This window comes from Kogia breviceps, chromosome 4 (assembly GCF_026419965.1).
Source record: "Kogia breviceps isolate mKogBre1 chromosome 4, mKogBre1 haplotype 1, whole genome shotgun sequence".
In the NCBI taxonomy this organism is placed as follows: Eukaryota; Metazoa; Chordata; class Mammalia; order Artiodactyla; family Physeteridae; genus Kogia; species Kogia breviceps.
The window spans coordinates 2,120,558-2,135,495 of NC_081313.1; positions in this window are offsets into that span (position 1 = coordinate 2,120,558).

Below are 14,938 nucleotides of genomic sequence, written 5' to 3' on the forward strand. Positions count from 1 at the left end.
AATTTTGTGTCTATGTTTATGAAGGACCTTAGAATTCAATTTTTTGTCTTTTTTTTCTTGGTACCAGTGGTCTTGTAAAATGATTTAGAAAGTGTTTCCTCCTCCTCCTTGTTTTGAAACAGTTTGTTTAGAAATGGAATTATTTCTCCCTTAAGTATTTCATACAATTACAAACAGTAAAACTCTCCGGGCTTGAAGTTTCCTGTGGTAAGATTTTTAATTAGGAATTTAGTTTATTAAATGGTATAAGCTATTTAGATTTTCAATTTCTTCCTGAGTCAATATTTTTGTTCTGTTTTGTTTTATTTTAAAATTAGGTCATTTGTCATTTTATTGTTCCGTTGTAAGGGTTCTTTCTATACAAGTTCTTTATGAGATATATGATTTGCAAAAATTTTCTCGCATTTTGCATGTTCTTTCCATTTTGATATAATTTTGTTATAGCTTAGTGTAGTTTTGAATATTTTTTAAAAAAATTTATTGAAGTATAGTTGGTTTACAATGCTGTGTTAGTTTCAGGTGTACAGTAAAGTGTGAATCAGTTATACATATACATACATCCACTCTTTTTAAGATTATTTTCCCATATAGGCCATTACAGAGTATTGGGTAGATTGCCCTGTGCTAATACAATAGATCCTTATTAGTTATCTGTCTTATATGTAGTAGTGTGTATATGTCAATCCCAATCCCCCCAATTTATCCCTCCTTCTCCCCAGTCCCCCCCAATAACCATAAGTTTGTTTTCTACATCTGTGACTCTACTTCTGTTTTGTAAATAAGAGTCAGTTTCTTTAAAAAATGTCCGTCTCATCTAAATTCATTATTTGCACATTTCTGACAGATAAATCAGAGTGGTGCAGAGGCGAAAGTACTAGAGGAAATGTTGAATTCACATTGCCTTTTAATTTGGGCAGTTTGGGGGCAATGGGAAGACCTAATTTCTTTGTTTAGTGTCTGTCTCCTCATCCTGGAATGTAAGCTTCTTGAGGGCAGCAATCTTTGTCTGTTTTGGTCACCATGGCACCCCTGGAACCCTGAATAGTTCTCAGTGCAAACAGTGTCCTCATTAAGTATGTGGTCAATAAATAAATGATGTGTAGTGACCTTCAAGAAACCCGGGATAGAATCTAGCATCAGGCTCATCCGGGAGCAATGCAATAATAACTTCGTCAGTGTACAGGTTTCCTGGGGCTGCCACACGAGTTCCCACAAAGTGGGTGGCTGAAAACAATGGAAGAGTATCCTCTTTCGGGTCTGGAGGTTGTAAGTCCATGGTCAAGGTGTAGGCAGGTGCGCGCTCCCTCTGGTGGCTCCAGGGGAGAAGCTGTTCCTGCTTCCTCCAGCGTCTGCTGGCTGCAGGCGCGCTTGGCTTGTGGCCACATCCCTCCAGTCTCTCTGCTGCATCTTCACCTGGCCTTACCCCCGCCGCACGTGTCTGTCTCAGCTGCCTCTGCCTGTCTCTTATAAAAACACCTGTGAATCGCATCTAGGGCCCACCTGAATCACCCAGGATGCGCTCCTCATCTCAAAAGCCTTCACTTAATCATGTCTTTGGCCATATAAGGTAACCTGCACATTTTCCAAGGATTTAGACCTGAAATCTTTGGGACCGTCATTCAGCCCCCTTCCCCCCATTTCTATAGTAAAATGGGAACATTTATTTCAATCTTTGCCTCTGATAAGAATTGACATTGACATAAGAGATAGTGAGCTCAGAGGAAATCTCCTTTTATGCTACTCGTGATACAACCACGTATAACAAAGAAGTCTGGCTTTTCAGGATGACCAGTCATTAAAGAAAGAACATGCTTCTCAGTCATCAGCTCCAAATTTGTTTTACATTCTTTAGATGGAATATTCTAGTCAGCGAAATGTAAGTTATCACTGAATACGTTGGCAACAGAAATAAAGCCACTTCTGAATCATTTACATCCCTGACATAAAATACAGAGAAACTGATAGATCCTTGCAAACTGGGTTATATGAAGGCCATGCCAGCCATGTCCAACCTATTATGTTTCAATAGGTTCCCGTTGTCTCTATATCACTCAGGGTTTTAAGTTTTCATGCAGGTTTTAAGGTAAACAGAGCCCGAATTCCAAACCGCTTCTGTACTCAGGATGACCCTGACTTTATTAGAAATGAGATCTCATGACATCATCTTTTGACAGTCATGATCTTTAACCTGGTTTGATCTAAACCAGACTCCTCGGGAATGATATCATTAAGGTAAATCCCTGAAAAGAGACCCAGCCACCTCAATATAAGCCATTTAGAGGTATTGGGTTACTGGGGATGACTTCACCCATCACTCTTTTCTTCCTTGGGCAGCACAGACCGTATCAAAACTGCCAAGAAGGGCAGTGGATTATTGGTGTTGTTTTTACTAATAACACCCAAAATTATAGCAGAATTCTAATTAGGCACATGGGCAGACGTATTTAAATGTGGCTTTTATCCTTCTCCTTTAGACAGATTTTAACTCTGAGAGTCTGCTTCTTTCCATGTTTGAAAAGAATGTCTGGCATTTATGCAAAGGTAAATTTAAATATACATTGTGTCTCAGTTACAGGATAAGATAGAGGCACCTGTATGAGTACGCCACCTAACTTTAGCAATATGTTCTGAAAATAATCTACAGATATCATTTCTACGAGCCAAGAGCTGTGTATGTGAATGAGACGTGGGTCCCTGTCTCCCCTTATCTACCACCATTGCCCCAAGTCCTGACCCTACCATCTGTCTCCTCCTGTGATGGGCCCCTCCGTGGTCTTCTGGTTCCTGCTTGCACTATCATAAAAGCACTTCTCTGTGGGACCACCAAGTACTGATCTGGATGCATCTAAGCTGAAACGGACCTTTGTCTATGCCCAACTATGTGAGCCAGACTTACACGTTATCAATATCCATATATACATTTATATAACCACAACACTTATCAACAGCATTCATAACTAACTTGATAGTCTAGTTCCAGAAAGAATTAACATGATTTTCTTAATCTGACCTAAGCAGCAGACTTTATTTTCTTCCTGCCTTTAAATCTCTCCCTAGTTCATACTTTGGATTCAGCAAACTCTTCCGAAGGGAAACACATCAGATCTCAAATCACTAGAATAAGTACTTTGCACTCAAGGTAAATGTGGACTCACTCATACTATGAATATACGTTTGAACTCCTGGTGGATTCTCAGGTCTACCTTTGCAAAGCTACTGGATGATTTTGCTAATAGGGAAGGACAACACCCTGGACCATTTGGCCTATGCAGATGTGAATTTATGAGCTCACGGGCAGGGCTGGCTTCCAGCATCCCTGGCTGTCTTCCTAGCAGCATCCTCCAGATGAGTTCCTCTGCTTTGCTCTCCTCTGTGTTTACCTGTCTCCCCTGCCTCAGACCCTGAGCATTAGGAAATTGGTGTCAGAATCTCCAATCGCCGGTTCAAAGTCTGAGACACACAGCAGGCAGACCTCCCCCTCCCCAACCAGGACAAATTGTCCTTCCTCCCATTGGCTCCGATTTGACCCATTTCCAAGTAATAAGTCGGTGCTGCTGGGAACTGCCATGTGCCTCTTCCTTCCCGCCCCACGGACCAGGAGTGGGCGGGCTGGGTCTCCAGGGCAGTGGGCGCAGTCTGGGGTGCCCACCCCATCCCTGAGCCGGTGAGAGGCAGTACACAGTGGTGACACCCTGGCTGGTGCCAGAGGCGGAAGGCTGTGGTCCAAGGTCCTGGGTACCGGTTCCTGGTTGGGTGCAAAGGTGGCAAGACACCCACCTCCTCATGGCTCGGCTTCTTCATCTGTGAGAGGCTAGTGATGCCAGCGTGGCCCCCTGCAAGGAGCCACGTCCCTGGGTGATCGCTGTAGGCTATACATTAATCTGCCGCGGCCCCTCTCTGACGAGCAGGCCAAGTCGGGAACTGAGGGAGGTGACTGGAGTCTCGCCTGTGTGAGTCCCAGCCCCTCCTTTAAAGCCAGGAGTTTCCGACACTTTAACACAGCGTAACTTAATCGCGTGTGATTTATGGAGGCAACAGAAGGAATATCAACATCTCCATCCCGGAAACAAATCAAAGTTCAGACATGGGTGCAAACACTAATTACTTTTAACAAGTGCAGGAGAAAGGGGAGGGGAGGCCAGGGCTGCGCCGGCCCCACCAGACAAGCCAGGCGATAACCTGAGTGCTTTCGACACCCGGCCAGAGGAGCCGCCTGGCTGGGGAAGTTTCAGGAAGCGCCCCGTCAGCCACGATCAGCTCTTTGAAGTGTCCAAAGTGCGAAGCGGGCCACATCCATCTTGAAAGTGCTCTGAGGCCCGCGGGCTGCTTTGGGTTAGTGAAGGAATGTGCACTTATTTGAAACCCGACCCCAGGGCCCCTCCAAAGTTGGGCTTAGGCGGGGCAAGGAGTGACCTTGGAAATTTAGACAGCTGCTAGGCCACTGCTAGGAGCAAATTATTACAGCAGTGGTGATTTTCCCGATGAGAAGAAAGCAGAGGGCACCTCTCTAAGCCCTGTTGGGTCAGCTTTAGCCTTTAAAGACCAGTGTGAGAACCAGAGCCTCAGGAGAATTAGGGCCAATCTAGGGGCGAGGCTGAGATTCCATGGGGGACCGCGGGGCAGGGGGAGGGACGCTGGAAGCGGATACACCCAAAGCAGCCCCCCTGCACATACACGGCCCCCATCCTGCGAGAGGCCGGCTTCCAGAAAACGGCGCTTCAAGCGCGTTAACTCACCCAGCAGTCAGCTACGAGTCGTTCTGCACTAGGTGACCGGCCTGTTCCCTTTAAAGCATGGCCTCCTAGGCCCCCCAATAAGCCGGAAAGCCGGCAGCCCGGGTGCATTGAAAAGGCCGTTCTGCCGACGGGGCTCCGGGCTGCAAAGACACCGCTCCCTGATCGTGAGCAGCCGCCATGCTTCCGTGACTGCCTTGTTTCCCTGGATTTGGGGATTGAGGATGAAGAACAGGCGGGATTTACAGAGATACTTTCCAGATTTAACAGTTTAGAAATGGAAAAAGGCAGGTTTCCCAGGCTAGCCCCAAAGGAAGCACACATAGGCACGTGGGGATCTTGGATTTACCACGGCGCATGGGGCCCCACGGATGCTCAGCCAGGCTGCCGCAGCTCCCGGTCCAGCGATGACACACCTGCGGGAGGTCCTCACCGGGCGGCCCCATCTGCCCCGTCCCTCCCCCACCCGGCTTCCCGGAAGATGTCGTCTGTGCGTCTCAGGACAGGAGCAGCACGGGACGTGTCCTGTCGTGATGACACCACCAGAGGCCTCAGCATCTGCCACCTGCAGGCTCTGGTTTGAATCCTGTGGTAGCGAGACGCCCGTGAATAGTGCAGAAAAGTAGGGAGAAGCAGTAGAAAATCACCAGGGACGCAGAGCCATATACAGTTGTGGCAATTGATCATCTGAGTCTTGTCTTGTCTCCCAGCCTCGAGGGGACCACGCGGCGTGACTGGAGGCCGTACCGGGTGGTGCCCGCTCCGGGGGGAGCCGATTTTCCCCGGAGCCTGGCATTCACTATCTCCACTGCCCGGACGGCTTGGACACCCCCGGGATGAATGCACGGGAAACGTGGGGTTCAGAGAAGGCCAAGGAGGGGAGCAGGCCCAGGGCAAGGGGCCCCTGCCGCCTCAATGGGCTTCGCTGGCTTTGGGACCAGACCCCTAAGGTGTTCTGTGTGTCAGGCTTCTCTAGAGAAACAGAGGCTGTAGAGGTGGACACAGATGTAGATTAGATTTAGGTATAGATACGGATATAGATATAGAAGAAGATTAGATATAGGCATAGATATAGATGCAGATACAGATACTATAGGTACAGATACAGATATAGGTACAGATATAGATTAGATATAGGTATAGATATAGATATAGAAATAGATTAGATATAGGCATAGATATAGATGGAAATACAGATACTATAGGTACAGATATAGATATAGGTACAGATATACCTCAGATACAGGTATAAACGTAGATATAGATATAGGTACAGATATAGGTGATATAAATATAGAAACTTATCATAAGGAATTGGATCATGAAATTATGGAGACTGAAAAGTCCCACAATCTTGCATCTTCAGGCTGGAGGCCCAGAAGACAGGCAGGGCAGCACAAAGGACTTTTCTTCCAGAAAACTGGTTCATTGATGGATATTCGCGTCCTTCTTCCAGGGGTTTTATAGTTGTGGCGGTTTTTTTTGTTGTTGTTGTTTTGTTTTGTTTTTGTTTTTGCAGCACGCAGGCCTCTCACTGCTGTGGCCTCTCCCGTTGCGGAGCACAGGCTCCGGACGCGCAGGCTCAGCGGCCACGGCTCACGGGCCCAGCCGCTCCGCGGCACGTGGGATCCTCCCGGACCGGGGCACGAACCCGTGTCCCCTGCATCGGCGGGCGGACTCCCAACCACTGCGCCACCGGGGAAGCCCTATAGCTGTGTTTTGATGTCAGAACTTCCTTCTGTAATTTCAAACACACAGGCTGTTTGGTGATAGAAGGTTCCTGGGGAAGATGTGAAAATGCCTCCAAGCGGCCGGCCTACTGGTCCACAGGTGAGTCCCAGCAGATGACCACAGCATCCCAACCTGTGTGGCTGGAAGGCGACGTCCCTGGTTTTCCACTGATTGACGTCATTGGAGCTGCCAGCCCCTCGGCTGTCCTTTGCTGGCTCCACGACATGCCCATAAAACTCCATTTGAAAAGGAAGTCCAGACACACTTTCTCAGCTCATCGGCCATGTCTGCAACTATAGTGAAGCTTCCAGCCACAGGAGGCAGGGGAAGGAGCTGTGTTTGGGGATAGGACGGGCAGCGCGGGCTTGTCCGCGTGGAGGCCCGCACAGAGTGGTCCCTGGGGGGAGACCTGGGAGGCTGGAGGGTGACCATGGCTGAGCTGTTGTGGCTGGAACTCTGTAGGAATCCGTGTAAAATGACTGCCCTGTGATCCTACTTACAGACAAGAAACGCCACCAAAACTCACTAGCTCGGGCACAGTTCTGCCTGCAGTGTCATTTGTGTCTTCCTTGAATCATTCTGTGTTGTTGTATCTTCCATGAGAAATAGAAACCTGGGGTCAAAGTAGCTTACAAAGTCCGCCTTCACCCAGAGCTCTCCGGGCATCCACAGCACTGATGGACATCCCACTTTTCTAGGACAGGGGAGCGGAATGCCACGTTCCCCAAGGTATGTGGTTGGTAAACTTTGTTCATGGAGCACCTGTTGTTCGTGGGACCAGAGTTCTGGGAACAGACTTTGAGAAGTGCTGGCCCAGATGTGCTTTAAGGGCTCTAAGTTGTGAAGGGACCCCTTCGCTTACTGCTTAAGAAGAACCGTTTTCTTAACTATAAAATATAGTTTTCCTCGTGAAGTGCCAGACTTGCGTGCTTCAGTCTCTTAGTTGACTGTGCAGGAAATACATTTACGCCCTCTTGAGGGAAACCCTAAAACAAGGGGCAGATTTCTTCTGGAAAGTGGGAGAGAGAGATGTGACCCGAGAAGTGCCCCATGAAGATGGGCAGAGTCCATCTATGTCTCTCACCCCGGAATCACCCAGTTCCTCCTATGGGGTCACATTCTAGCCAGGGCAGGGCACTCTGGGGGGTGACCAGGATTATAGAGGGCAAAACTTCCACGAATTGGCTGTGGCATGGGGTCCATGAACAGGCACCATTTTGAAAAGCATTTCTTTAACCCCAAAGGGGCTCGAGTCCAACAGCCCCTGATCCACGCAAAGCTTGGAGTTGTCACGCCAAAACCAGGGACCCGTCAAGTGAAGAGTTCTGACAGTAACTGAGCACGGCCCCCAAATCCAGCCGGATCCATCCCTGACAGTCCTGGCCACATGGCCAGGAAGCCTCTCTTCAAGGGCGGCAGACTGACGTCTGTGGACATCTCCTGGGTCTCGGTGACCCCCAGCCCGTTCCCCGCACCCAGAGTGGAGAAGGAGAACTGCTGGGACTGCGTGTGTGCTGGGAAGAGGCGGCCACGGCGCGGGCTCTGCCGGTGGGTGGCCCCGGGCTCCCATCCAGCTCCCACACGCCTGCACCTCATTCAAGGATGTTTCACTGCGAGTGGGGGACGGGCCTCGCTGCCTGCCTGGCCCCTCCCAGGGGACCTTCACGTTCTTCCCTGAAGCGCAGTGCTGGGCTCCCGTGGCAGCTCTAAGTAGAGATAAGCACCGGCCCTGGAAAACGTCCCTGAAGTGACAGTCAGGGAAGAGCTGACGTCGGACACGAGGCCGTGTCTGCCAGGGCTGGTAGGAGGCGGGGACCTGGAAAAGAGACTCTCCCAAGTGTCACCCACACCTGTTCCCCGTGTAGCGCAACCTTACGCATGCTGGAGGGGGACGTGCACCCAGGCCAGGCTGGGCGCCGCCGTGCGGGGGTCCCGGAGGAACCCACAAACGTTTCAGTTCCATGACCACTGAGCATATGCAGTTTTGGGGAAAGGAGGAGGGCTGTGTGTTCCTCCAGCAGACGCACTTACGTATCCCTCCTCCAGAAGAGTGAAGATGCAGGTCCATAGACCGTTTCTCCGTGTGCTGCACGACAGCAGCAGCGCCAAGCAGAACGTTTCCGGTGATGCAGCCCCTTTTCAGGTTATCTCCAAGCCGCGTCCATGGGCGACCCCATCACCACCTGGTGGGTTCTGTCCACTACTGAGGAGTGGAGCTGCCTTCCCTTCGCCCCACTGGGAACTCATGGCCCCTCTGTGTCCCACCCGCCTTGTGGGCCTAGTGCAAGTGTGGGAGAGCAGAGGACACCTCAGGCCCGTCCTGGTGGAGCATGCCTTGTAGGGGAGAGCCTGAATCCCAGAGGAGACAGTGGGCTCGTGGCTGTGGTTCTGGGCAGACCCAAGCCCAGTGGCCAGCATTCAGCTCCCAGCCCTCTCCCTCACCTGGACACATTCTCTTGGCCTCTCTCTCTGCCTCGGTCTCGTCACCTGCAGAACAGGACAATAGCAGTACCTGCCTGGTCAGGCTGCTGCTGAGACTGTTAATAATAGCGCTGGCTCCAGTCAGATGCAGAGAGAGAGACGGACAGACCTCGAAAAGGCAAGCGGCAAACAGCTGTGCGGAGACACAAAGGACTGTGACGACGAAGGGAATTGAGTGCACCTGGGGGTGGGGGTGTCTTTCTGGGAAGGTGACGTTTATGCCATACGATCAGGGAACAAAGTATGATTCCAGACGCAGACTCTTCTCAACACCTTGGATTCAGGTCCACATCCTGGGGTTTAATTTCTGGTGTGAGTTTACAGAACTCATCGCCTCCTATTTTCTGCTTCTTGTGACAAATAATAGTTGCCTTCCCGAGATAAGGAAATGATAAAGTGCCTGAGAAATCAAATGGAGAACTTCAAAACATTATATACATTTCTGCTGTAAATGTCATCAATTTATAATCATAAATCACAACTTTAAACAAAAGCGTACAACCATCCTTGGGGTTATGCCTGGATCCTGCCTCCTCCAGCCCGCGGGCTTTCCTGTGGGGGGTGGGATCTGACTTCACTTCCGCTGGGGAGGCTTGTTTCAGAGTCACCAGAGTGGACGGCTCACTTGGCCCCCTTCCTTTGGGTTCCCTGCTCCTGACGGCCCCTCGTGGGGGGTCACGATGGGATCCTCGCTGCTGCCTTGTTCCCAGAGCTCGTGGAAGTGGGACAACATGGGCGGGGAGAAGACCTCCTCACCATCCGCGGACCCCACTGGCAGAGGTCGGCTCTTTCCCACCCTTAGGACCGAGGGTGCGGGAAGATGTTTCTCTAGGGGGAGTTGGTCCTCGGGGCAGACAAGGGGGACCGAGGATCGTTGCCTGTGGTCGGGGGGTTGGGAGAAAGGGGGGGTTCTCCGTGTAAGGTGGGATGGGGTCTCCAGGCACCGAAGCTCTGAGACCCCAGAAGCCTGAGATGTGTGGCAGCTCCTCTGACTGAGGACTGCTGCCCACTGATGATGGTGCCAGGGTTCATACGACGGACAGCTGGGAGAGGATGTCCAAGGCTGGCTTGGGTAGGATTTGAGGGACGAGGGGTCTGCAGTTGCCTCCTTTACAGAGTCGACAGAGGAGAAGAGGAGAGGTGGAAGTGAATCCAGACAGCAAGATTCCAGGAAGGATGCTGCCAGATCCGTGAAAAAGTATTTTCTACGACACCACTGCCTGCTGGTGGGAAGGCAGAATGGGCCAGCCACTTAGGAAGATGGTTTGATGGTTTCTCACAAAACTAAACACACTCTTACCATCCGACTTGGCCACCATGCTCCTTGGGATTTACCCAAATAAGTTGAAAACTTGTGTCCACACAAAAATCTGCACACAGATGTTTATAACAGCTATACTCATCGTTGCCAAGGCTTGAAAGCAACCAAGATGCCCTCCAGTGAATGGATAAACTGTGGTCCATCAATGCAACAGAATATTATTCAGCACTAAAAATGAATGATCTTTCAAGCCATGAAATGACATGGAGGAAATGTAAACACACATTGCTCAGTGAAGGAAGCCAGTCTGCAAAGTCTGCATCCTGTATGATGTCCTGCATGTGTCAACTTGAGAGAGCCATGAGGTGCCCAGACTTTTGGCCAAACACGATTGTGGGTGTGTCAGTGGGGGTGTTTCCGGATGGAGTTAGCATTTGAACCGTGGATCGAGTAGAGCAGATTGCCCTCCCCAGTGTGGGTGGGTCTCAGCCAATCAGTTGAAGACCTGAATAGAACAAAAAGCTGAGAGGAAACTCCTCTTGCCTGACTGCCTTGAGGGGAGACATTAGTCTTTTCCCATCTTCAGACTCAGCCTGAAACATCTGCTCTACCCGGGTCTGGGCCCCTCTGTCATTTGGACACGGGCTACACCGCTGGAGCTTCTGGGTCTCCAGCCAGCTGATGGCAGATCTGGGGACTTTCAGCCTCTGGGATCACAGGAACCCATTCTTTATACTAAATCTCTTGCTCCATAAATACATATGCATATCCTCCTGGTTCTGCATCTCTGGAGACACCTGACGAATTCACCAACTCTGTGACATTCTGGAAGACAAAGCTGTGGAGACAGTAGAAAAATCAGTGATCTCCAGGAGTCTGGTGGGAGGGAGGGAGGAATGAATGGTGGATCACAGAGGATTTTTAGGACAGAGAAACTGCTCTGTGTGACACTATAATGGTGAATGCATTCCATTATATGCCTGTCCAAAGCCGTAGAACGTGCAACACCAAGAGTGAACCCCACCGTGATCTATGGACTCTGGGTGATAATGATGCATTGCTGTGAGTTCATGAATTTTAACAAAGTTCCTCTCGATGGGGGATATTGATCATGGAGGAGGCTGTGTGTATGGAGTGGGTGGCAGATAATAGTCTTTTTTTTTTTTTTTTTTTCTTTTAAATGCTGCTACCTCTAGCCTTTGGGATCAGGAAGTTTCTGTGGATCCTGTGACAGGGGGCGGGGTGGGTTTGCATCCCTGATGTAGGGAACAGATCAGCTGAGGTTTCAAGGCTACCATCTTTGATGGTTTTGAGATGAAGGTGGAGACAGTAGAACATCTCATATTTTCTTAAGGAAAATTGGAAAACCTCAGGCCTTCACTAGATCTTTAAAATTTAGAGAAAATCTGAAATTCATTTTTTTGTTACATTAATCTAAGTGCTTTGAGTGCCATCACCCTGGAAGTACATCCCTATTTTGGGTTGAAACCTAAGTGTTCCTTATATGTCTGAGTAGTCATAGAGAGACTGAAGCTAGTGTTTTGGAAATTTGCCCAAATAATTCTCTTAAGATGGATTTGGCTTATTTTCTTTCCAGAAAGTTGAGGCCTTGAGTTTTGCATTTGAGTTTGCCTTGGCTTCCAAATTCCTTGGCTGTTCATTGTCCCCTGTCAGTTTGGAGGAAGATAATGGTGCTGTGTGGTGTGACTGTGATATTTTACACCCTTTTAATTGGGCACACGGCGGCAATCCGACACCCTTAGCATGGGGGGTGCTGCCAGCAGTGTTTTGCTATAATTTATGTGTAAACAATGGCGCTCTGGCTGAACCCACCGTGCGTTGCCTATTTGCGTTTCCTGGCCTCCACTTTCTCTGTCCGGCACAAACGATGATGGACAAGCATTTGTTTTTAGCTTTTCAGAGTTGGGGAGAATTAAATATGCACCTTGATCAATGAATGTTTCTTCTAAGCAGTGCTGAAGAAAAGGGGGAAATCACTGGGTACTGAGACCGGACACAGAAGGATAGGCCGGCGCATCCTTTCACACGTCGCCGCCCTGTCCGCCTGCCAGCTACCGCTGTTCTCATCCCCCGCTTTCCACAGTTTGGCTCAATCCGTACATTGTGTGTTGAAATGAAATTTTTTCACTGCCATTTTCCAATGGATTTTGCATAGTAAATTCTAACAAAAGACATCGCAGCCCAGTTTTCACTCGGATGAGGCTGCAGTTTCGTATTATGTCAGCAGATTGTCGAGTGTGTATTATTGTTGTCACTGGGACTGGTACTTGTGAAGGACAAAGGCTCCAAGCTTGTCACGACATGCCCAGGCCTCAGCTGCTGGCTTGGAGCCTCTTCCAGCTTCTGAGGGGCTGGATTGAAATCAGCCCGATTGCAGAGCTGTGTGTGGGTCCCGTTTGTCCACCGGCATGAAGTTTCTTGCATGATGGTAAATACCTCTGTGGTTTAGAACAGACTGGTGGTTGCCAGGGCGGAGGGGGTGGGGAGGGCATGGAGTGGGAGGTTGAGGTTAGCGGATGTAAACTTTTATATATCGAATGGATAAAGAAGTGTATAGCACAGAGAACTATATTCAATATCCCATGACAGACCATAATGGAAGAGAATATTCAAAAGGTATATATACGTATAACTGAATCGCTTTGCTGTATGACAGAAATTAACACAACCTTGTAACTCAACTACACTTCAATAAAACATTGATTAAAAAACGCACTCCTGGGCTTCCCTGGTGGCGCAGTGGTTGAGAATCCGCCTGCCGATGCAGGAGACACGGGTTCGTGCCCTGGTCCGGGAGGATCCCACGTGCCGCGGAGCAACTAAGTCTGTGAGCCATGGCCGCTGGGCCTGCGCGTCCGGAGCCTGTGCTCCGCAACGGGAGAGGCCACAACAGTGAGAGGCCCGCATACCGCAAAAAAAAAAAAAAAAAAAAAAAAAAAAAAAAAAAAAAAAAAAAAAAAACGCACTCCTACAGATCAAAATAAAAACAATAAAAGACAAAGAAGCCAGTTTAAAAGTGGGCAAACAAACAAAACAAAACACCTCTGTGGCTGAACTGGTGGGCTATCTGGGATGATTATTAACACTGCACATTTGAAGAAAGAATCCATGGAGACCCCGTTTCAAGATGCAGGGAAACTTCAGAGTTGGATGAAAATTCACTTTTCAAAGCCCACCCTCCGACAGACACCGGAGCCTCTCCATCTGGCTGGGACCTGGGGAGCTGGAACGCAGGTGGGTGGGAGACCAAGGGCTACAGGGTGGCGCAGTCCCCCACCCTCGATGACGGCAGCGCTCACCATCAAGTACATGGCCCATCGGCCACAAGAAAGGGATTTACCTCTGTGTCCGTGTGGACTCTTGATCACAGGCCACTGTGCATTTGCTAAAGGGATCGTCACTTTTGAGAAACACGGCTGTGTGTGTTCAGGAGAAGGAATGAATGCTGAGCACGCAGCACCTCACTTTACGGTGTATGAGTGCTTCCAGGGACCCAGCAAAGGGGAACTTCTGTCCCCTTTGAACACACAGGACGAAAACTCTGAGAGGCCGTGACCTGGCCAGGCTCCCGGCGCAAGAGAGGAAGCTGGGCCCAACGTCCAAGTCCGTGGGGAGCGACCAGCTCGACGGGGATGGGACGGATGGGCCGTGAGGCCGTGAGCCAGGCAGCACTTTAAAGCACTGACGTCACATGACAGCAGACAGAGTGGCCTCGTGAAGGCTGCGGGTCGCCTGAGCCCGCTGCCTCTCCCTCTCTGTGCCTGTGGCGTTGCACAGACGCAGACGCTGTCGTGTAGGCGGCCACTCTCTCCGTAGAGAGAGCGGTTTGCAGAGTGAGGGCCTGACTAGCAGCCTGTGGGAGCCACAGCCCTGGTTAGGGCGAAACCTGATCAGCTGCATTCCAGAGCCGGGATGCTTTCTGCACCCGGAATGTCGGTTTCGGGTCTCAGTCACGGGATCATGGGTATAAAAGTTCCGGATCATCTGATTTCTTTTTGAATCAAATCTTATTTCAAAGTGACTATGAAAAGTGCTTACGATATCATTTCAGCTCTCAGATTCCTTGCAGATCCTGGTAGGGGTGCAAAACCCTGGCGGAGCCTCCACGCCATTCCCTTGCCGGGTGGGGGAGGGGGCCCCGTGCATGGGGTCAGGTCCCTGTGCAGGGGAAGCTCTGTGCATGGGATCAGGACCCTGTGCAGGGGGGGGCCTTCGTGCCTGGGGTCGGGCGGGACCCTGTGCACGGGGGATGGGGGGCTGCCCCTAGAGTGAGACCCGGGACCTCAGTTTACCAGATCCCGACACTTACCACCCGACCACGTGAGCCTGGCTGAGTTACCCTTCTGTGGACCTCTGCCTCCTCGTCCTGGCAATGAGGTGATGCCCTGGTGGCCATCGTGTGAAGAGGATGTGGTGACCAAGTGGTGACACTTAGTTCCTCGGGGACTCAAATTCTGAGGCATATTCCAGTGTGGGTTGGGGTGAACACTGTCCTGTCTCCCCTGAGTGTCTGTGTACAGAAAAGGGCACGACCCAAAAGGCGGATGGGTTCTTACAACCCACGGACGCCCCTGCAACCACTACCCCCCGCGTCCCCTGTGACCCTTCCAGCCACCCAGCCATGTGGCCCAGTCCCTGCACTGCCGTGTGTGAGGCTAGCAGTAGGTGTGCCTCTCACCCTCCACAGCGCAGACCCTTCCCGGTGGTCTGT